We start from the raw sequence: 24,063 nt of genomic DNA, 5'->3' as shown, positions 1-24,063 counted from the left end.
TTGATTACGGACCTAACAAAGTACTTTCACCACTATTCATGTTACTATTTACTTAGCTAGGTTATTATGCACTAGCTTGGTTATTATTCTTGTTAGGTTAATTACTATTTAGTTATTAACTATGGTTACTTTCTTACCTTAGTTAGCTTTCATGGTTAGCATGGCTTAATAGGTTTATTTATTCGCTTACGCGTTCGCTCGATCGCTTATTCGTTTTTGTAATAAACCTTCGTAAGCGATTCGCGGGGTAAATCATTTCTTATACGTCCTTTAAGTTTTGAAGCCTCGTACTTGGGTTTAAATTTGTAGAATTTTAGATTTGTAAATATATCGTGATTCTCATATTCCTTGACGGTTCGTAGAGAAGGTCGTTTTTCAAAGTTTGTTTTCTTCGAAAACTAATTAGCATTTACATACACTTATTTGGTACATATAATCATGTTATCGACTCGAAAACTAATTTTCCCATGCACAACATAGTGTGGGTTAAAATGTTTTTCTCGATTTTCAGGGTCACTATTCATTAAACATTTTACAAAGTCTCAAAAATTCAAGTTATTACAAATAGTATCGGATGGCGCAGAAGACGAGGACGAATGCATATATATCTTATAACCTATTTGGACTGTTTAAGGACTCTAAACTTTAGCTCTGATACCAAAGCCTATCACATCTCTATAACCAAAAGATAACAACCGATAAATATAATTATTACAAACAGTTGATCACAACATAATCCAAGATCGCATAAGTTTAGTGTTTGAACAACCCAATCCTAACAACTATTACAACTTATATAAAACCATCGAGCCTCACACATACACGTCTAAACAACCTGATCTCGTACATAGGCCTCAGCAGCTCCATTAATTGGTAGACTTACGAGTAGTTTTCTTGAATCTAACCATACTTGCTAGCTGAAATAACATGGGGTAAATAGAAAGAAGTGATCAAAATGCTCAACAAGAGGTATAATCTAACAGAAATTAACAATATAACAAGTCAGAATTCAAATAAAGGTAGATGGCATCATTATTCAAGTAAAAACTTATTAAATCAAAGTATTGATCAAAATCATTTTATGACGCTAAAAATTACAGCCGGTGATCAACCGCGAAGTAATCCCGAACCTCGTCGGGTTCTAACAAATTTAAATTGGGATCCCTAGGCAATCTTTTAAGCCTAATGTAATTAGTGTGAAAGGGACTTGCGTCTTAGTCCAATCCACTAATCTCAAGAAAATATTCATTTGTTTGGAAATCTCTTTTAAGCAAGTTTTTTTTTGTAAAATTGATGCCAGGGGGTAATCTTTCAAAGATTCTAAGTAAGAATATTAATTATTCCAAAGGGATTTTAGGTGATAGAATTACGACCAAAAGTCAACTAAATTGAAGGATAAGGTTCTTATCAAGAAAGGAATCATCATCTTACTAGCGGGGTCATTGGAGATGAAAGATCAATCATTTAAAAGTAAGGGTATCGCATAATTTTACAAGTTCAAGAATTATAATCATGGTATCATAAGGTTCAGTGACTAAGGAAGAAAGTATTGAAAGAACATAACTATTATCAATAGGTTAAGGTTAGACAATTGCACAAAATGAGTTTTAAAAGAAGATGATGAACACTTGCCTCTCCTAAAAGTTCCTAATCGATCTTATAGCAACCCTGAACTTGCTTACTCGACTTTGATGGAAAGAGTCTTTCTTCTATTCTCTCTTGGACCTACACATACAAATGTTACAAATATCCCGAAGTTTATAAAAACATAAATTTTGAAATTTTTAAGCAATTTCTAAAATATAATTTATACTCGTTTTTATCAATTAAACAAATCGACGCGCGGGTGAAACTAATTCCGAAAATTTCCAAAATAATTTTAAAATTCTCAGAATAATACGAACTTATTAAAATATAAGTTTCATAATTTTTGAAGATTTCTATAATTAAATATGGATTTTACCTCAGTAATCTTAATCATATTCATTTCTTCTCTTCTATTCAAGACATTGGTCCCTAAATGGACCTTGCTTGGTTGGTAGTTAAACAACCGGGCTCCTGACCAGAACTTCGTACTCTTAAGATTTAATAAACAATTGCTATTGTTCAACCCTTCACGGCATTTCCTTAGGTTTTCAATTTGGCCTTCCTTAGTCCTTAGATGGGCGAGGATGTTATCAATAAATACGATTATACCATGCAAGTACTCTTGATACACCATATTCCTTAATTCCTTATAGACAACTGAAACACTCGTTACTCCTCCTATTATCACTAAAACTTACAGCACTCATACCCCATTCTATGCAGGGTTACTTATTCCTATTCTTCAACTTTTCTAACTTCTGATAATCATCACGTAACTTCATACATCCATTCTTCTTTCCCATAAATCACATCAGTGCACAACACGGAATGCACCTTGTCTCATTATTCTTTCATCCCACAATCCTGAAGTTTCGTTCTTAATATCCCTTATATGCGCTAGTTATGCCTTCTCTTCTTGCTTATGTCCTTGAATACTTATCCTAATATTAGCTTCCGTAGATATTATTGTTTGTTTCTTCCGGTAATCACTTATTTCCCTGGTTCCTTATCAAAGTCTTGAGCAGCTGAACTTTTAATCACATTACAAGTCTTAGCCTTGGCTATACTGGACGTCAAACCTTTTGATGCACTACCTCCAATGCTATTTTGGGAAGTAATTCTACAATCTTGGCAACATGCCCTACCTTGCCACAGTTATAACAGACGACTCCTGAATTTTCCACCTTACATTCTGACGCATAATGTCCCTTCTGACTACACTTAAAACATTCAGTATTTGTCTTACACCTTCCACCATGCCTCTTACCGCATTGCTTACACTCCGATATAGGCGATTTAACCGAATTGGCCTAATTAGAGCTGGCTGATGTGCCACTAATTCTATTTAAAGAAATACTTTTCTCTCTAAATTCGTTATTCTTACTTCTTCCAACCTTTTTATGAGACTTCTGACTGGATCCTTCTTGACCTAATGCTTCTTCCATATCATCACTCTTTCGCTTCTTATCTTCTTTTTCTCTAGCGGCTAACTTCTGATCAAATTCAATTACTAAGGCGGCCTGAACTACAGAAGGATACGTCATGAGTTGCAATGCTACCACTCCACTACGAATTTCAGGCTTCAATCCTTGTTGAAACCTCCTTGCCTTCTGAGCTTTAGAGCACACATAATCTGGTACAAATCTAGCCAACTCTGTGAACTTAGCCTCATATTCAGCTACACTTCTGCCACCTTGCTTCAGTTCTAGAAACTCAATCTCCATTTGATTCCTCACACAGTCAGGAAAATACTTTTCCAAGAATAACTCAGTAAACCTAGCCCATGAAAAAGGGCCTTTTCCTTCTAACGCCCTGGTTGACTCCCACCAATAATTCGCTTCATTTTTTAAGAAATAGCTTGCATAATCAATCTTAAGATTCTCACTTACTCGAACAAAATTGGAAGCTTTCTCCATCTCTTTTAACCATGCTCCAACAGTTACTGGATTAGGTTCACCTTTAAATTCAGGAGGGTCAACATTCTGAAAGGATTTGAATCTAGCACTCTGGTTCACTCCTTGCTATTGCTGCTGCAACAGTAGTTGCTGCTGCTGCTGAACCTATTGGATTAACTGCAAATGTTGTTGCTGCTGCTGGCGCAACAAATCTAGAATTTCATTTATAGTTGGATCCTCCGCAACACTACTACTTTCTTTAGACTGGTTAGTTTTCTTGGGTGACATTTTCCTGAAATATATAAATGAGTTTATTTAAAACATAACAAAATTATTTGACGAAAGGTATCACCGTTTAAACGGTGCACCTGTATCAGGAAAATGCTGCACAATTATAGTACCCAGGTCTTTAATTTTGGGGTCCATTTATAAAAGAAATCTAGATTAACCGTACTGGTAATCATAGCAACAATAACAGTAACAGAATCAACAACAGTTCAGGAAATCTAAAATATAAAGAAACTAAACACCGTAGCACAGTTCCTCAATATAACAGCAATTGACCAACTTCCCATCACTACTCAGGTACAATAGCTAAATTTATCCAACATACCACAAAAGTCGGCTGAATATATTAGTCACACGCTATGTAGAACAAACCGATAAATCAAGTCAAGCTTAAGGGACACTGACTCTACTAAGCATCATCGTTCATGTTTCAACCAACCCTTCTTCTAAGGATGATTTCTTGTCATCCGCAAGTAACCCATCAACCATTGATTTACTTATTCTGAGGCTATAATTCCATCATTAGGTCTGGAACTCTCACGGTTACCATTATTCTTAAATAATATCCTGATATAGGACTCTCGTTCTTCTCAACAGTCGCTCTTACTTGCTTTCAATAACGAGGACCATCTAATCGCAGAAGTTCATTACCATAGAAAATCCAATAAAATTTCTGGCTCGAGGAAATCGAATAAGAAGAAACAGTGAGGAAGATGTAGGTATGACTAGGAGCAACCATACAAGTACATAAGATGGCCAGTCTTAGTATCGTATAGCTCACAACACATACTTCGGTGGCGTCCCGCCAGACCCTTTTGCCACACAGACAAATGGTCAACTCATATGCATTGTTTGACCCAATCAACCGATAGAATTTCTGAGAAAAGAAACAATGTTAAAAAGAAAATTCACAAATAGGAAGGGGTGAATCTGATTTGTACTGAGGTCAACAGAACCCTAAGTAGCTTAATGCGGGTTCACAACTTTCTCACAAGAAAGATAAGCAACTTATGGAATAGGAAACAATTACTCTGGAGATAAAATACATTTCAAGGAAGGAAATAAAAGAGTTCAAAGATATCACCTCCCGTTCTAACCCACATTCATTACCAAACTTAGTCGCCATAACAGCCTCTGACTATTGTCACGCTATCCGAACTCACCGAGGTCACACAATCAGTCCAATAACATTCTTGGACACAAAAAAATGCGATATTTAGAAATAACGTTAGCGTCTTCTCAGCTGACACAACAAGAACCCGCTCAATGCTAAATCCTCGCAATCAAACTCATTTTCTCGAGGGAAAACTAGAAATCTCTATCGAACGTTACTAATAATACATATACAAAGAAGACGTACTCTAGGTTAGGGAAGTTCCAGTCAATCCTTAATAAACGTCAGGGTTACGCTTCCGAAACCCTTGACTAAACTCATAGACTCGCTCCTCTGATTAAGTTGCTAACTCACATCTACACATAAATCTTCTTACACTTTTTTGACTCCACTCTTAACCTAAATCAGGGACTCAAACCTGTAGCTCTGATACCACCTGTGACGGCCTCAACCCCGGGGTCAGGAGTTGACGTCATCAACAATCACCATAACAAACATAATATAATCAATTCCAAGATTGAATATAAATATAACCCCTTTTTCCAAGATCTTTTCCAGATTTAAGTATGACTTAGGTTACAACTATTAAAACTCAACTAATTACAAAAATCCTGACATAACTAACCTAATGCAACAACTCAACAGACCATCTTTTGTCGAGCACAACTACCTCAGAGGAGCCTGACACCAAAAGAAACTGGAACTCTACCCTGACTACCGCAGAAGAACCTCCTAAACATCTGCAATATATATATATATAAAACATTCTGCAAGGGTGAGCAATTGCTTGCTCAGGAGTACCACTATATGAATAACAATAAAATAGTGATAGGAACAGAATCCATAACTCGTTAGAAAACAAGTAAACATTCATAACTGGGTATTCAAAACTAGCATGCTCTGAGAAACAACAATATCAGTCGGGTGCTGTGTATAATTACCAGAATCAAAGCTTAGCATGCTATTTCATTTTCACATCATCTGTCTCAATAAGTTGAGTTAATCAATTTCATAACCGAATCAATAAAATCTATTGGACGTTTAACGGGTGAAGATAGCTGATTAGTCTACCCTCACCGGACAGCGACTAGCGGCCATCCAGAATAAGAATGTGTTCCGGAACTTGGGAAAAGACTAGCTAGGTCTTTCCCCCACGCTGGACTAATCGGTTAAACAGAATGCCCAACCCAACTAGCCACTTACGCAACCACATGCTGGGCCGTTGCCGAATAACGGGCCTCTTACGCAACTCCAATAGATCAACCGGATTCCCTTTTTTGCCTCTTTCCAAAATTCCACGACATAGGTGGATCAAAACCTTCCACGACATAGGTGGATCAAAACATTCTCTTTATCCAGTTTTCAAAATTACTGTCACCTATCTCTTTTTAAAACCATTGTATCACAGCACACTTTCCGAAATATTTTCATTTTATTCAAAACTTAGAGATATGCATTTTTAGAAGTTACTTTTCCCCAAAACATAATTTTAAACAACAGTTCCAAGAACAGGGGATACGTAACTTAAAACGTTTTTGTTCCATTACGACAGTAAAACATTTAGCTATTCAATGTACTGAACCATAAAAGAATGGTCAGGGGTACTTGCCTTGCAGAGCTTTACGACTATCTCTGATTGACCTTGGACTAACTTGGACACTCGGCTTTATCGCCTTACTATCAGACTATCCTGGATCCGACTTCAACGCTCAGGTCCTTCGCTTAGGAACCTCGTTGCGGTTGTCGACTGATCACTAAGTTATCTTAGTTCGATATCAATTCTTGAGTCCTTCGACTAGAACCTACAGAGCCGAAATACCGACGTCTAGGCATGCTTGACATATCCTCAATAACACATCTACCCATTCGATATCAAATCCCGACTCGTACTTATATATACACGCCACAATTTAGGGTTCACGTTATCAAAATCGGTTTGGTGTTCATTTTTAGAAAATACGCATACTCTTCCTTTTACGAAATTAGGGTTACCGATTTTCGTAAAGTATTTCATCACAACACATAATCAGATTTCACAAAAAATATATGTATATACTTATTTATACTCGCTCGACGTTCCGACAATTATAGGGTATGTCCCAAATTTCCAAATTTAATTTCCAAAAATTCGGGCAACACCTCCTCTATTTATCGGCCTACCCGTCGAACAACTCGACGTAAAATCACAAACACAACCAAATCACGCAATCCACATTTCACAATTTTCCAACCATCAATTTGAATCAACTAATTATTATTATTTACATCTTATATTTTTATTTGTATTCTTATATATTTATTTATTTATTTTAAAATATTAGGACTCACAATTATATCATCACCGTCCACCGTCGGCTCGCCGAGGCTTATCGCCGACGGCGGTAAAATTCGTCGGTGCCTGATTATTTTCGAGTTTCCTCAAGAATTTTACCGATTAAATATGATAATATTTCCCGCACGGAAAAAAATTATTTCACAAATATCCCTCAATTTTCCTGCAGAAATAGATAAAACTGAATTAAACTAACAGAACCCACAGCACATACACAACAACAATACGCACACACGCGCGCGTACATCACACACACGCCAGCCACCACGCCGGAAAACACACGGCGACGACCGGAATGAAAAAGGACAGAGGTGGCAAAAGGCATAGTAACACACTCAACTGCTACCCACACACACAATAATACAACACACACAACATATATATATATATATGTATGTATATATACATATCGAAGGGGCAAGAGCAAAAGAAATCCGGGGATTAACTGGTAATCAAGTCAGAAACGCACCAATTCAACCGGAAAATGAAATCACTATAGCTTACCCGAGCTGAAAATCAACAGGGAAAAGAAAATCGGAAGGGGAGGGAAGAACGAAAGAGAGAAAGAAGGGGACATTCGAGATCGAGAGGAGCAAGGGGGTGCCCTATTGTTTTTTTCTTTTCTTTTCCCCAACCAATACATAACACGTGTCTAAAGAGTGACAGAATTTTGACACGTATCAAAATAGATTGGTATAAACTTCCCGTGACCCGGTTTTTGTCCCGCGATTGGAGTTTACTGGATATATTAGCAATTGAAAATAACCCAGAAAATTTCCAGACTAATTATAAAATTTCCAGAATAAAAAAAAACTAATAAAATAAAATTTTCATAATTTTTAATCCATTTTTGAAACGCAAATCGTACCCACAATTCACAATTAACGAACTGAGCTGCACTTAAAACAATTTCAGAAAATCACGAAAATAGTCTTAAAATGTTACAAATATCCCGAAGTTTATAAAAACATAAATTTTTAAATTTTTAAACAATTTCTAAAACACAATTTATACCCGATTTTATCAATTAAACGAATCAACGCGCGGGTTAAACTAATTCCGAAAATTCCCAAAATAATTTTAAAATTCTCAGAATAATACGAACTTATTAAAATATAAGTTTCATAATTTTTGAAGATTTCCATAATTAAATATGGATTTTACCATTAAACACACTCGAAAAATCATTTATAAATAAATAATTAATGAAATATTGATTTCTCAATTTTATAAAGTCCTAAAAATAATTATTGAAATTATAAAATCATAAAAACAATTTTAGAGACAATCCAAGTATTTATGGAAATAAAACTGCAATAACACCATTTTTAACAACGATACAAAATCATACAATTCATTAGTTAACCACGCTATTCAATTCCATACACTAGTAATCACATACACATAGTGACAGAGTAATAACCCACTGACTGAACCCACACAAATATTTTATTTAATTTTTTATTGCCTAATTACACATTTAAATAATAATAAAATAATAAAAAAAATATACGGGTCGTTATACTTATCTGTGGAGCTGTTCATGACACAGTCAAACATGTTAGAATATATACCATTAAATATGGTGTTCAAAGCTATTTTCTCTTTGCTAACTTTTTAGGTGCTTGATATAATTGTAGAGGGGGGTGAATACAGTTTATGCAGGCAAATCGAATTAAGTACTCAACAGTATAAACAATTTTGTATTAATTGATGAAAACTAATTACAAAACTAATATCTCAAAGGATGAACAGATATCCTTCAGAGCTGTTTGGTTACACAAAACAATTTATCAATTCGCGACTACATAAAGTGTAAACCTAATAATATACTACACGGCTACACAATTAATAAGGAATCATATTCTATTACAATAAGGAATCCTAAAACATATACATGTATTGATTGCTATAAGATGTAAAGTCCTATATTGATATGTATTCTTAAAATCATTTCCTTCTTCGATATCTCCTCACTTTCAGCTAAAGTGACCAAATACTGATGTCGATTACTGATCAGCAAATGCTGATGATAAATGCTGATGACGTCACCTTCTGCTAAACTCTGATATCAAATAATGATAATAAACCCTGACAGTTTATAAGCTGATATCATCAATTTCTTCTAACAATCTCCCCCAACTTGTGCATTAAAAAAATGTACAAGTTCTAAATTTATGATGTCAAAACTATCTAAATACATAAATACAAACAAATATATACTTTTACAATCAGTGTTTCTCAGACTTTATCTTTAATATTGAACTTCAGTACAGTCAATAGCTTCAACAAGGAATTACTTGAGTAGTTGACCTTCAAGAACACTCCCATATATTTCTATTCTCTTTTTTATATCCTTGAGCTCCTTTGTTGATTCATCATTCTGATAAACAGCAGCTCTCAGATCATGCAAATTTGATTCTCCAAGTGACAAGTCATCCAGTTCCAGAAATCCAACTATCTTACCACCAGGATTGAAAGTTAGAACTTCTCTTCCTAAAGAATTAACCATTTTGGCTCCTCTAATAAGCATATCAAGAGAATTTACAGATTCATGAATATACTTTGGAATGTAATTAGACTTGTATGTCATTTCTTTCTGCTTCATATGTACTAAGTTCTTCAAAAATTCAAACCATCTAGGAGTAGTAGAGTTGGTTACCTTGAGTAAAGTAGTGACAAATTCTAACTCCTGCCATGGTTTGTTCTTTAAATGCTCTTGAGTGAGCCCCAACCTTCTTCCAGACTTCAGAAAATAAAACAGTTTTTCCCCAACTAGATCATTCAAAATCTGTACTGATACAATTTTTTGCAAATTTTCAAGCTTTGTATTATCCCCAATTCCTGTCAGATTTCCAGGTTCCCTTAGAATGAAAGCATCAGCAACATAAGCAATAACATTTGAAAGTCCCAAACCACTTCTTCTACCAGCTCTTCTAGACTGAGAATTTCCACTATAGATCTTGTTTACAGTCTCATAAAAATTTCTTACTAGTGCAGGTGTCTTGCTTCCCCGTAGTAGCTTCTTCTTTTCTTCTAAAGTCAATTATGGCATATTAGAGTTTAAGTCCTTTGAATCAGAATTTGTGAAATTAGCTTTATTTTACTTGAACTATCAACAACTTGAGTAGTATCAGTGGTTGTGACTGGTTGAGCTTCAGCAATTATTTCTTCATCAACTTCAACATTGTCAGAGGTTGTTACCAACTTTAATTTCTCAGCCCAATCAACTCCAAGAATCATCTTTCTTCTTTTTTGGAACTGGTTAGATTCTTCTTCTTGAATTTTTTCTTGATCAACACCATCATGAGTCACAACTACTGAATAGATTGGATCTATCAGTGTTTGAGATTTTGAAACTTTTTATGCTGATTTTTTCTTAGATTTTGCTCTAGGCTTTGACTTTGATTTTCACCAATCTTCTCATTCCCCTTATAACTCTTGTCAGCATTTAAAATTGCTTGAGACCTTAAAGGCCCTTCAACATCAGTCTGATTGATCTCCTTGATCAGAACTCCTTTTGTAGGTCTACTACCAGGGTGAGATAGCATCAATATTTGCTGATCTCATGGATTTGAATTCTTCCTCCAAAAGCCTAAGTTGTTCCATATCAACTCCGGGTCCCTTACAAATATTCTTCTACTCACCTCAGAATCAAAAGCTTGAATCTTTGGATCCATGTAGAATAGAGTTGTTTTCTTCCCTTTCACCTTCATTGTTTGAAGACACTGACTTGCTTCAGCACCACCTTCTACTTTCAGAATTCCTTGGTCTTCATCAGCATTTGTGACTTTCAGAGTTTGTTGAGATTCAGTCATAGTCATAGTCAGTTCCCTACTTAGCACAGTCTTTGAGATTTTCCTTCCAGACCTCCTCCTCTCTCCACCTGGTCTAGATGGACTAGTGGTTTTAGATGTACTACTAGTACCATTCAGATCTCTACCTTGTCTCTTCAAGACCAACTCCCTTTTACTACCCATTATGTCACCATCAGGACCATCCTTATCAACATCTGTCAACTTGATCTGTTTGCATTTAGATTTCAATATTTTCTCCCCCTTTTTGGCATCATCACCAAGTAGGAGGGAAACTATAAGCTCCATAGACTGATGTACTTCATCCAATTGACTAGACATATTTGCTTGATTAGCTTCCAACTTAGCTTGGTTGGCTTCCAATTCATCTTGTCTAGTGAGGATAGGCCTCAACTGTTTTGTAATCGCATGGGAAGTAGTAAGCTTGGTTTCCAAGAAGTATTCTCTAAGCTTGTCTATCTCAGAGTTAGTATTAGCCTGAGTGTTCAGAGTAGTCTTGATCATAAGTGAAGAAGCTTTGAGATGAGTAAGGACATTAGGATTTTGAATTTTCTTCTCTGCTGTCTCTAAATGTTTAGAAGCATTAGCAATAGAGATTGGATATGAGAAATCCTTCCATTTAGAATTCCATTCAACAGCATAATCCTTCTCATTCTTAGCTTGCAACTCAGCTAATTTCCAATTCTTTTCCCATTCTGTAATACCTTCAGGAAAGATAACTTCATCAAGGTCTTCATCAGATAGAAGTTGCACATTAATATATCTTCCATCACTAGGTTAACTCTCATGACCAGATTCTGCATCAGCAACTAGCTCCTGAACAAACTGTGCTACTTCATCTTCAGCATCAACATTTAGCATATTATCAGGAATTGGAGCAGTATGTGATCCAGCTGCTTCAGAAACTGCCATGTCCTCAGTATTTAACTCCAAATCTTCAAGAATAGTGGCCATGTGAGGTACAGCTTCAGTATTTATCTCCAAAACCTCAATACCAGTTGAATGCTGGGGAGATTCTGTAATTATGTATTCATGTTGAATGGACTGTTCTGCATCTACATCACCAGCAAGAACATGGAGAATAATAGAAGGTGGAATGAAAGATTGAGTGGACTGTTCTTCAGTAGGAACATGGAATATTGTAGTGGATGGCATAGAGATATGAGTGGACTACAGGAAAGTATCAGTACTTTGACCTGCAGGGGAATATCAACACTTGGTACATCAGAGTTTATCCGAGGGTCTACAGACTGTTGTTCAACAACTATTTCTATAGTACTCTGTGCACCTGAAAAATTTTCAACAAAATTACTTAAATCTCTATATTCTTTTAAAGTAGTCTCACTACTCCTCACACCACTCATCTCATGACTTTTAATAGACAGAGTTTCCTCACAAGGATTAACTAAATCCTGACTCTCATCTACCTTTCCTTTTGCCAGGTAAGGATCCTGCCTCTCTTTAATTCTGTTTTCTCTAAATCTTTTCTTTCATTCTCACATGAAAGGTTCAGATAATTTTGTTGTCCTACAGAAATAAAAGGTGGCTGAGAAGAGTTATCTGTCACTACTAGGAAAACTTCAATAGACATCGGTCACTAACCGATTTTAAACATTTTCCCAATTAATGTCTATACGGGTGTAGAGAAAGGTACCCTTATATGACATCGGTTGTGAACTGATGTCTGAGAACATCTTTAACATCAGTTATGAATATGAGCCCGATGTATATTCTCTATTTTTAAATAGAATCTGCATTACAACCTTTTCTATATAGATTTAATATGATCTAATTATGAACTTTAACATTTAATTAATAAGCTAAATATCAACATTAACATCGTTTTTAAACATGAAACTGATGTCAAAGTTACCTTTTTATATCAACTAAAAATAAAAATGGATGTTAGAAGTTTGATTATAAATCGGTTCCTTAACTAGATCTGATGTGTTTGACAGTTTTAACATCGGATTACTTTTAGGAACCATAGTCTGAATATCTCTTTAACATTAGCCTCTAGCCGATGTAAAATGATAGGACCTTTCTCTACACCTACATAGACATCAGTTGTTATAATCCTTCACATCAGTTTTCAAAATCTATCTATCTCAACTGATGTCTATTGACTATACATTAGCCTCCACTAATTGTATTATATGAACCCAAAATATCAAATGCTAAAAATCAAACATATTCCAAAACTAAAATCTACCAAAAAAATAACGACAAGACCCATAAATTGAAATCGCAAAATTCTTTAATATATTCTCAACTCATCAAATACATAGACTACCTACATTATCTAATCCATCCGCTTGGCCAACTATGCACATCATACATAAACTACATGGTACAACTAATCTTCAATTACAAACAAAGTCAAAACTAAATTAAAAAATTTCTTTGCTCCATCACCAATTTCCAAAATCGTCTTTCCGGTTTCTTCTTTAAAATGTCTAGTAACTTGTATTTTTATATTAAAAACTGGACTTTTAGTACAGAGGTAAACTTGCTTTGTCTTTAACTCAAAAGTATTTCTAACAATTTCTATGAAACTTAGAACCTTTTATATAAATCAACACCTACTTGTGCGCCTTCTATGTCATTACTAATAGAACTTTAATATGTTACATATAAGAATCATACCTGAGCAATATGACCAGTTTCTCCCTCTTCCTCTATTTGTTTACTTTCTGGTGTTTCCAAGAAAATTAGTGCTAGCTTCATTTTTTGTCTAAGTAAACTGCAAGTAAACCTAAAATATATTTATTATATAAATTATAGAGTAATGCAAGAGTACACCTCATGAGACATGTATGATGTCAAAACTAAACAAAAAAAAGTCGAATACCCAAAATAACAGTAGTCTCCATTTTATCTCCGGTTAAACCCGTAACTTAATTCCTGTTTGAGCAAGCTTATCAATACATTCAGGGACCTTCCAGACAAAAGAGAGGATAAATCAATTAAGAAGCTTGTCGATAAAATTGTAATGTAATTAAAACGTCGGAAACCAATCGCATGTTTGAAATACACTTATGACTTAGAGCTTAAGAATAGATTGTTTCTAGAGGATGGATGGATTTTCCAAAAGAAACCTGGAAGGGCATACCATATTAGCACTTTTGCAGGAACAACACTCCAAAAGAGCAGTAGTTATTCCAAGAAGCTCAAGATCCCTGTTAACATATACCGAAATTGTGTTGCTTTGTCAATAAATAGAAGTAACAGAAACCGCATCCATAGGAAAAAAATAGTAATAAAATAATAAAATAACAAAGCAACCAAAAGGAATGCATGCAGGTTCCTCAAATCTAAGGCAAGTAACATCGCTACTCCGATGACTTCTTACGATATTTTTATCATGTACCCCCTACTAAAGTAAATATTCACTAAAAAATATGTAAATATATAACCAGTCAAATCAAGAACATTGCATGTCAACCTTTTTTTAACTAAAGGTATGGGTTTTAAAGAAAAGATAATAAAATACACATACGTGAATTCCAGATAAACTAGCAGATAAAGAACACTCCAGCTCGTAAATAATCTTTTGCATGCAATTCATCCCAGTTGTGCCAATACTAGAAATTCTTTTAAGCTTCAGTTGTGAAGGCATAGTAAGACCATCACACGATATTAAGGATATAATTCTATCCACAATAATGGCATTAAAGCTTTCATCTTTCTTAGTGTCTTCAAATTTATCAACTTAAGAACCTTGAACACCAGGTGAAGGTCCTTGAACAGTCGACTGAAAGATATTATTTATGTAATTATAGAATATAGAAATGGAAAATTTTCTAAATTTTCAACTTGATAATGTAAAATTTTATGTTAATTTTGATACATTATACACCAAAAGAAAGGCCACTTGTTTTGATTTATGTAGCACTGCAAGCTGGCAACATAATTTTTAATAACATAATAAAAAAATCAATTAGATCATGTACATAAACATTTGGAGGACACAAATTATTAGATATAAAAAGTTGATTCCCCTATCGCAATCAATGTCAAGCACTGTCCATCACATTAGTACCAATCACCACAATCACCACCATACGTAAAAGCTTACTTCCTATTGCCACAAAACTATGACTTAATTATTAGTGTAACAGATCTATCTATCATATAATGATGTAGTATAAAGTTTAGAAGAATGTTACATTTCCCAAACTAGATTGGCCGAAAGTCATTTAATCTGCCTCGTATGACTTGCAAAAGTGCCAACCAACAAGGATCTTTGCTTGAACCTTACCCAAAATCTGGTTTATTTGAAGCGCTGCCACTAGACTTCCAAATTGCTTCCTCTCTGTCAAGTACTTTTCAGTTTTAATAATTAACGTATAACATTACTCATGTAATAGGTAGCACATAATAAGCCAATATCCAATTTAATCCATATATTGCTAAATTACAAAAAACATACACAGAAGTATATAAATCAAATAAAATCATGCACAACTTTTCCTTTGTTAGAACATACACAGGACCATAACAATTAAAGTATTAATTTTCTCATCCTTAATACAACAAAAGCATGATAGTTAAACATAAACAGAATATAGCAGCAGCTCTAGAAAGCAGTGTCAAATGCTCTGAAATGCGATTCTTCCCACTTAATATTCGCCACGACAAGTAGCTCCATCTATTAATTCTTTGCTCCACTGTAATGCCACTGCAAGCAGCAAATGAAACATAAACCCCTAAAAATCAAACTTTTATATTAACAATATATTAAAACTTCAAACTTATTTATGCATAAACACAATAAACCAAAATCCTAGTAAATATCAATAAATACAATCACAAAATAAACACAAACATTGGATACCCACTTACTAAAACATAAAAAATCACTAACCCCTCGATGAACAAATCGATTAAGAGATGAAAATAAATACAAGCTGCTTGATACATGAACTGAATCTAATCCTTGTGATGATAGTTCCGATTAGAAGGATTAAAGCTAATTGAAGCAAAAATATGAGTGAATCGAAGATAATTAATAAAAGTTACAGATGGAGCTAGGGTTCCTAGAAAAAGGGGTCGACCTAATCCCTGAAATTCCAATTGAGATTAGGATGACTAAATCTAATTCAAGCTAAAATATTAGCAAATCAAATGGTGGAAGTAACCGATTGAGTACATAGAGAGAATATTAGGGTTCTTGAGTTTGGGAGCAAATGAGTATTTAGTATTAAAAATGGGTGTGTACGTTTGTTTTGGTGCTTGATTTCTATGTTTTGATATTTTATGTTTTTTATTTTCATGATGATTTGAATTTTTGAAAGGGGGGAGTATGAAATTTTTAAGGCGGGGATATGATTTTGCAAAAATTTGGTTAAGGCGCCGAACGGGGATGTGTGGGATTTAATTTTTTTTTAAACATAACCTAAGACATCGATCATTGAAGAAGCTGATGTCCAAATATATTATAGACATCGATTCTCGAGGAAATGATGTAAAACCATTTTTTAATATCAGTGACAATTCGAACTAATGCTAAAGACACGATGTCTATTTCAGTTTTTCTAGTAGTGTGTGATCATATGACTAGAGGTATTCCTTTGTAAAAGTCTAATCACATTCATTTCATCAGGATTTATAGAACTAAATATAAATGCTGATAATACAGAATCAGTGTCCACTACAAGAAAACATGGTTAAATACAACTGATTTAAATTCGACTGTGCCTTAATTCGACCGCCGGCGATCGAAACCTTTGGACACGGCTAAATTCGACTGGGCTCGGTCGTATTTACAAATAAATTCAACTTGCAGCGGTCGAAAAAAATGGTCGAAATTAAAACGGTCGTATTTAAGTTAAATTCAACCGAAAATAAATTCGGTCGAATTTATAACGTGGGAAAAAAGAGCGGGAATTTTCCCTCCATAAATATTTTTTCATATACTAAATTCGACTGCAATCGATCAAAAATTAATTTTGGATTTGGCGGAAAATTTCCCTCTCTTTTTTTCAAATTTTGTGCAAAATGGGTAAATTTCTTTTGCACTGAATTCAGTTGAATTTAGTGAAATACAAAAAATGACCATTGTCAATTAATATAAATGCGATCGTTTTCGGTTGATTTTTTTTTAAAACTTAAAAACTTATAGTAATTATTTTAATTTTAGCTTTATTAGGAAAAATATGCATTTATAATATTCATTTCATGTACAAATATATTTGATACAGTATATATATTTATAATATATATATATATGTGTGTGTATGATAATAGTATGTTGAATTTTATATTATAAAGTCTATAATTTAAATTACAATCATTATAATTTTTTGAGAAAAATATTAGTAAGCCGATAATAAAAAAATTCTTAAGTCGCGACAAAATGTAGATTGTTAGATTAAATATGTAGTTACGGGTTATAGCTTTGATATGAAATTTTGGTTATATCACTAATATATATAATTTTAGATTTCAGATCTTATTTGAACAGAACAAATCAGTACTTAACTGATCAGTACTTATACTGGACGACAGAACTTAAGGGATATTAGTACTTATGTTATCAGGAGATAAGCATCAGGAGATAGATATCAGAACTTAAGTGCTGAAGGACGATCAGATAAGGACAGTAGCTGATTAAAGTTAAGAAGATCAAGATAAACATAAGAAGAGATATGCATGAAGAAGGAATTCCGTGAAGAATGGAATACTTGGAATAGAAGATATCTGATTGATATATTTTAGGAAGCAGAATTATATTCCATATCAATTAGCGATTATCTTGTAACTGTGTAGTATATAAACACAGACATAGGGTTTACACTATAAGTGTTATCATTATCGAGAATATTATTTAATATAACCCTAGCAGCTCTCGTGATATTTTGTTCATCACTGAGAGATAACAGTTCCGGATTGTAACAGAGTTTATTGTTTAAATAAAGTTTGTTTTCTGTTACATAAGTTCTTGAAGTTTGATTTGATTGTAATAAACACTGTATTCACCCCCTCTACAGTGAAAGTGTGACCTAACAAGTGGTATCAGAGCCTTCTGTTAACACACATACAGTTAAAGATCCAAACACAATCATGTCTGACACAGAAACTCCAACTAAGCCTACCAAAACTGAGGAATCATCAAAGACATCAACTCAGAGTCGATATGAGACTATCAGAGTTCCCATATTGAGACCATCTGAATATCCCATATGGAAGGTAAGGATGACCATGTTTCTGGAAGCAACAGATCCAGAATACCTTGATAGAATCAAGGAAGGGCCTCACAAACCTACCAAGCTCGTTGTTGTAGTTGCAGGTGAAGCAGCAATGACCGTACCAAAGGAAAAGAATGATTACACTGCTGAAGATATAGCATCTATTGTTAAGGATGCCAAGGTACGACACTTATTGCATAGTGCCATTGATAATGTAATGTCAAACAGGGTAATCAACTGCAAGACTGCTAAGGAGATATGGGATGTACTGGAGACAAGGTGTCAAGGAACTGAAACAGTTAAGAAGAACAGGAAGACAATACTCACTCAAGAGTATGAACACTTTGACTCTAGGACTAATGAGTCATTGACTGATGTATATGATAGATTTGTCAAACTCTTGAATGACTTGTCATTAGTAAATAAGGAGTATGATCTTGAAGATACAAATCTTAAATTCCTGTTAGCTCTTCCTGAATGTTGGGATTTGAAGGCAACAACAATAAGAGACAACTACAATCTTAATGAAACAACTCTTGATGAAATCTATGGAATGCTCAAGACTCATGAACTTGAGATGGAACAAAGAAGCAAGAGGAAAGGAGGAAAGTCAAGGACAGTTGCTCTCAAGGCTGAAGAGGAATTCCCCAAACCACCTTCCTCAAAGAAAGACAAGGGTAAAGCTCTTATCATAAAGTCTGATACTGAGTCATCAAGTTCTGAGAGTGATGATGACTCAGATTCTGAAAGCTTGCCTGAAACTGATGCTGATGAGGAGATGATGAATCTGTGTGCTCTTATGGTGAAAGGAATCACAAAGATTGCATACAGGAAGTTCAGGAAGGGAAAGAAGTTTTCCAGGAAAGGCATAAGTTCTGATAAGAAGAATTTCAGAAGATCTGAAGGAAGAGGAGGAAAGTCTGACAGAGGAGATTACGCTAATGTTAAATGTTATAATTGTGGTGAGAAAGGCCACATATCTCCTGATTGCAAGAAGACCAAGAATGACAAAGGCAAAGCTCTTGTCACAAAGCAGAAAAGCTGGACAGACACCTCAGACTCTGAAAGTGAGGAGAACTATGCATTGATGGCAAATGCTGATAAATCAAGTTCTGAGAGCAGTTCTGAAGCTACTGAAACAAAGGTACCTCAGACTACTTATGCTTTTCATACTGATGATATTAATGAGTTGAGAAGATATCTTAAAACCATGTTTGTTAGTTATAGAGATCAAACTTTAACATGTGAAAGATTAACTTCTGAAAATCTTGCTTTTAGGAAAAGAAATGATTTCTTAGAAAAAGAGTTAGTCATGTTCCATCAAACTCAGCAGGATAGAGATGATGCTTTTTATGTTAGGGATGAAGTGCTAAAAATGAATGAATCTCTAAAAACTGAGTTAGAAAAGGAGAGAGAGATTATCAGAACTTGGACTAACTCTGGCAAAACAACTCAAAATTTGCTAAGCAGTGGAAACTGGAAAGAGGGCTTAGGCTATGGAGAAAATAAAAATGAAAAAGGAACTGTAGAAATTAAGCCTGTTGATAAGCAAAAGCCGAAGTTAAAACCTGTTAAGTTTGTAACTGAAAAATCTGAAAATGAGAAATCAGAAGTTAAAAAGGAATTAGCTTCTGACAAACTAAAACAGGAAAAGACAGCTGAAGTTAACATAGGCTTAATGACAAAGAAGCAGCTTAAGCATAAGCTGAAAGATGTTAAGAATGCAAACAAGGTAAAATCACCTAGGAAAAACAGGAATGGAAAGGAAGGTGTGAATAAAAGCAATAACTATAAATCTGTTCCTGATGCTCCTAGGAAAGCATGTCATAATTGTGGAAGTTCTAACCATCTGGCTTCTTTTTGCAGGAAGAATAAGAATATTAACTCCTTATCTACAAAGTCAGGAGTTAAGAGTTAGTCTGTTAGATACAAACCACAAAATCCTTGTTTTCATTGTGGTAGTTTATGGCATTCCATTTATACTTGTAAGGAATATCATAGTTTGTACTATGATTATTATCAAATAAAACCTTCTTTAAAGAAAGTTTCTGTTGTTCCTTCTAGTGTAAGTTCTGATTCAAAGTCTGGTAGTATAAGTTCTGATAAGAAAACTGTTAACATAAAATCTGATGCTAAATCCGCTGCAAATGTTAACAAACCTAAAAAGGCCAAAGGATCCAAGCAAGTCTGGGTCCTTAAAACTAATAATTAGTGGTCTTTTTGATTGCAGGGCAACAGGAAAAATATTTTAGTTCTGGACAGTGGATGTTCAGGACATATGACTGGAAATAAGGCCCTGCTATCAGACTTTGTGGAGAAAGCTGGCCCAAGTGTTTCTTATGGAGATGGCAACATTGGAAAAACTTTGGGATATGGCAATATCAATCTTGGGAATGTCATCATTAAAGATGTAGCTCTGGTCTCAGGACTTAAACACAACTTACTGAGTATAAGTCAAATCTGTGACAGAGGTTATCATGTTGATTTCTTTGCAGAACATTGTGAAATAGTTAGTAAATCTAAAGGAAAAATTGTTCTGAAGGGATTCAGGCGTGGTAACATTTATGAAGCTAAGCTTTCAACAAGTTCTGATGGTTCTGCAATCTGTTTAGTGAGTAGAGCCTCAACTGAAGAAAGCTGGAATTGGCACAAGAAACTCTCTCATTTAAACTTCAACAAGATAAATGAACTGATCAAGAAAGATCTTGTGAGAGGACTGCCAAAATCAGTGTTTGTTCCTGATGGTCTTTGTGACTCATGTCAGAAGGCTAAACAAAGAAAATCTTCGTTCAAGAGCAAGACTGAATCATCAATTCTTGAGCCTTATTATCTGCTTCATGTTGATCTATTTGGTCCAGTGAATGTCATGTCTATTGCAAAGAAGAAATATGCATTGGTCCTAGTAGATGAGTTCACCAGATACACATGGGTGTATTTCTTGCACACAAAAAGTGAAACTGCATCTATCCTGATTGATCATGTCAAACATCTGGATAAATTGATCAAAGATTCTGTGAAAATTTTGAGGAGTGATAATGGCACTGAATTCAAGAATCTGATAATGGAAGAGTTCTGCAAAAATCATGGAATAAAGCAGGAATTTTCTGCTCCTGGAACTCCACAGCAAAATGGAGTTGTTGAAAGAAAGAATAGAACTCTCATTGAAGCTGCACGAACAATGCTTGAAGAAGCAAAGCTTCCAACCTATTTCTGGGCTGAAGCTGTGCAGACTGCTTGTTTTACTCAAAATGCAACACTCATTAACAAGCATGGAAAAACACCATATGAGATGGTGAAGAACAAGAAGCCAAATCTCAAATACTTTCATGTATTTGGATGTAAGTGTTTTGTTCTCAAGACTCATCCTGAACAGCTATCCAAGTTTGATCTAAAAGCTGATGAGGGAATCTTTGTGGGATATCCACTTTCTACAAAAGCCTTCAGAGTCTATAATTTGAGAACAAAAGTGGTCATGGAATCTATCAATGTCTCTTTTGATGACAAGAAGATCACTGGACTTGAAGATTGCATTGATCATGATCAGCTGAGATTTGAAAATGAAGATTCATATTCTGATACCTCAAGTCCTGACAGTCTAAGTCCTGATACTGTAAATTCTGATGGATTAAACTCTGATGTTATTGAAACTGTGGTGACTACATCAAAGGAAGATGCACCAATGCAGGGGGAGCATACTCAAGATATTATCACATCTCAAGAAGCATCAGAACATACATCTGGCTCTTCAAATTCTGATTCGTCAAGTTCTGATAAGCCAAGTACCGACAGTACTGAAAATCTAAATACTGAAGGATCCAACTCAGAGAGCATAGTTTCAGGGGGAGCATCAGAAAATGAAACAGAAGACAGCATGAATCATGGGGGAGCATCCAGTTCTAGAGAAAATCTTCCATCTGCAAGGAAGTGGACAAAATCACATACACCTGATTTGATAATTGGAAATCCTGAGGCAGGTGTCAGAACTAGAACAGGTACTTCGAATGAATGTCTTTACAATTCTTTTCTCTCTCAGTCTGAGCCAAAGAAAGTGGAAGAAGCTCTTCAAGATGCTGATTGGGTGCAAGCAATGCAGGAAGAGTTGAATGAATTTGAAAGAAACAAAGTCTGGACCTTAGTGCCAAGACCTAAGAATAGATCGGTTGTTGGTACAAAGTGGGTATTCAGAAACAAAACTGACAGTGATGGCATAATTGTAAGGAACAAGGCAAGGCTGGTTGCAAAAGGATATTCTCAACAGGAGGGAATTGACTATGATGAAACATTTGCGCCAGTTGCTAGGTTAGAAGCCATAAGGATATTCATGGCTTATGCTGCTCACAAAAAGTTTACTGTCTTTCAAATGGATGTGAAAAGTGCTTTTCTCAATGGAGAATTGGAAGAGGAAGTATATGTTGAACAACCTCCAGGCTTTGTAGATTCCAAACATCCAGATTATGTCTACAGGCTTGATAAAGCACTTTATGGACTTAAGCAAGCTCCTAGAGCATGGTATGAGACTTTAGCTCAGTTTCTTCTGGAAAGTGGATTCAACAGAGGAACTATTGACAAAACACTGTTCTATCTCAACCATGGCAAGGACTTACTTTTGATCCAGATTTATGTTGATGATATTATTTTTGGGTCTCCAAATGACAAACTTTGCAAAAAGTTTGCCAAACTAATGCAGTCAAGATATCAGATGAGTATGATGGGAGAACTCAGTTATTTTCTGGGCCTTCAAGTCAAGCAGAGTGAAGAAGGAACTTTTATTTGTCAATCTAAGTACACCAGAAACTTGCTGAAGAAATTTGGAATGCAAGACTGTTCAAGTGCATCCACTCCCATGGCCACTGCAACAAAACTGGATAAGGATACTGGTAATTCAGTAGATATTACTGATTACAGAGGTATGATTGGCTCACTTCTCTATCTAACTGCTAGTAGACCAGATATTATGTTTGCTACCTGTCTTTGTGCAAGATTTCAAGCAGATCCAAGAGAACCTCACTTAACAGCTGTAAAAAGAATCTTTAAGTATCTTAAAGGAACAGCTGATCTAGGATTATGGTATCCTAGAGAATCAGATTTTAAATTAATAGGTTACTCAGATGCAGATTTTGCAGGTTGCAAAATTGACAGGAAAAGCACAAGTGGTAGCTGCCAATTTCTTGGAGGCAGGTTGGTTTCTTGGTATAGCAAGAAACAAAAGTCAATTTCCACATCAACTGCAGAAGCAGAGTATATTGCTGCAGGAAGCTGCTGTGCACAGATTCTTTGGATGAAGAATCAGTTACTGGATTATGGGTTAACATATTTCAAAATCCCTATTTACTGTGATAATCAAAGTGCTATTGCTATGACAGGTAATCCAGTTCAACACTCTATGACAAAGCACATCAGTATCAGGTACCATTTCATCAGGGAACATGTGGATGAAGGTACAGTGGAATTGCATTTTGTTCCCACAGATCAACAAGTAGCAGATATCTTCACAAAACCACTGTGTGAAGCTACCTTTACAAAATTGGTAAATGAACTTGGAATGATTTCAGGTTCTTTCTCTAAATCTGCTTAAACTTGTTCTATGTTATCAGACTTTATGATCAGTATTTACAGAATTAATCTCTTTGTATATTCTGTGCATTAATTGATAAATGTCTTTAAGTACTGACTGTTGTCTGATATATGTTTCTAAACTCTGATAAGTGATATGTCTGTTTCAGTAACTATTCAATCCTATGAGGATAATTGTGCTAGATACTGACCTACTAGTCTTCAATAAACAAATGATCCCATGAAAGAAGTAATTATTTCTGTGGAAATCTTATGACACAAGCAAATT

The 24,063-nt window shown here is 34.9% G+C and overlaps 1 long non-coding RNA gene across 6 annotated transcripts; it reads right to left on the bottom strand.

Moving 5' to 3' along the window:
• Positions 1–703: 703 nt before the first annotated feature.
• LOC141667525 (uncharacterized) lies at positions 704–16,401 on the bottom strand. Of its 6 annotated transcripts, none has more exons than XR_012552657.1 (6): positions 15,899–16,401; positions 15,201–15,712; positions 14,144–14,210; positions 13,883–13,969; positions 13,678–13,786; positions 704–917 (listed from the first exon to the last, which is right to left on the bottom strand). It is a non-coding gene; the product is annotated as an uncharacterized LOC141667525 (long non-coding RNA). The 6 variants fall into 6 exon arrangements; XR_012552660.1 differs by having other exon boundaries at positions 13,678–13,774; XR_012552656.1 differs by lacking the exon at positions 704–917 and adding an exon at positions 1,618–1,725.
• Between the last annotated feature and the right edge of the window lie 7,662 nt (positions 16,402–24,063).

The sequence above is a fragment of the Apium graveolens genome, chromosome 6, assembly GCF_009905375.1.
Source record: "Apium graveolens cultivar Ventura chromosome 6, ASM990537v1, whole genome shotgun sequence".
Taxonomy (NCBI): Eukaryota; Viridiplantae; Streptophyta; class Magnoliopsida; order Apiales; family Apiaceae; genus Apium; species Apium graveolens.
Note: the sequence above shows the minus strand (reverse complement) of the source record. Positions and strands in the feature narration are given on the sequence as shown.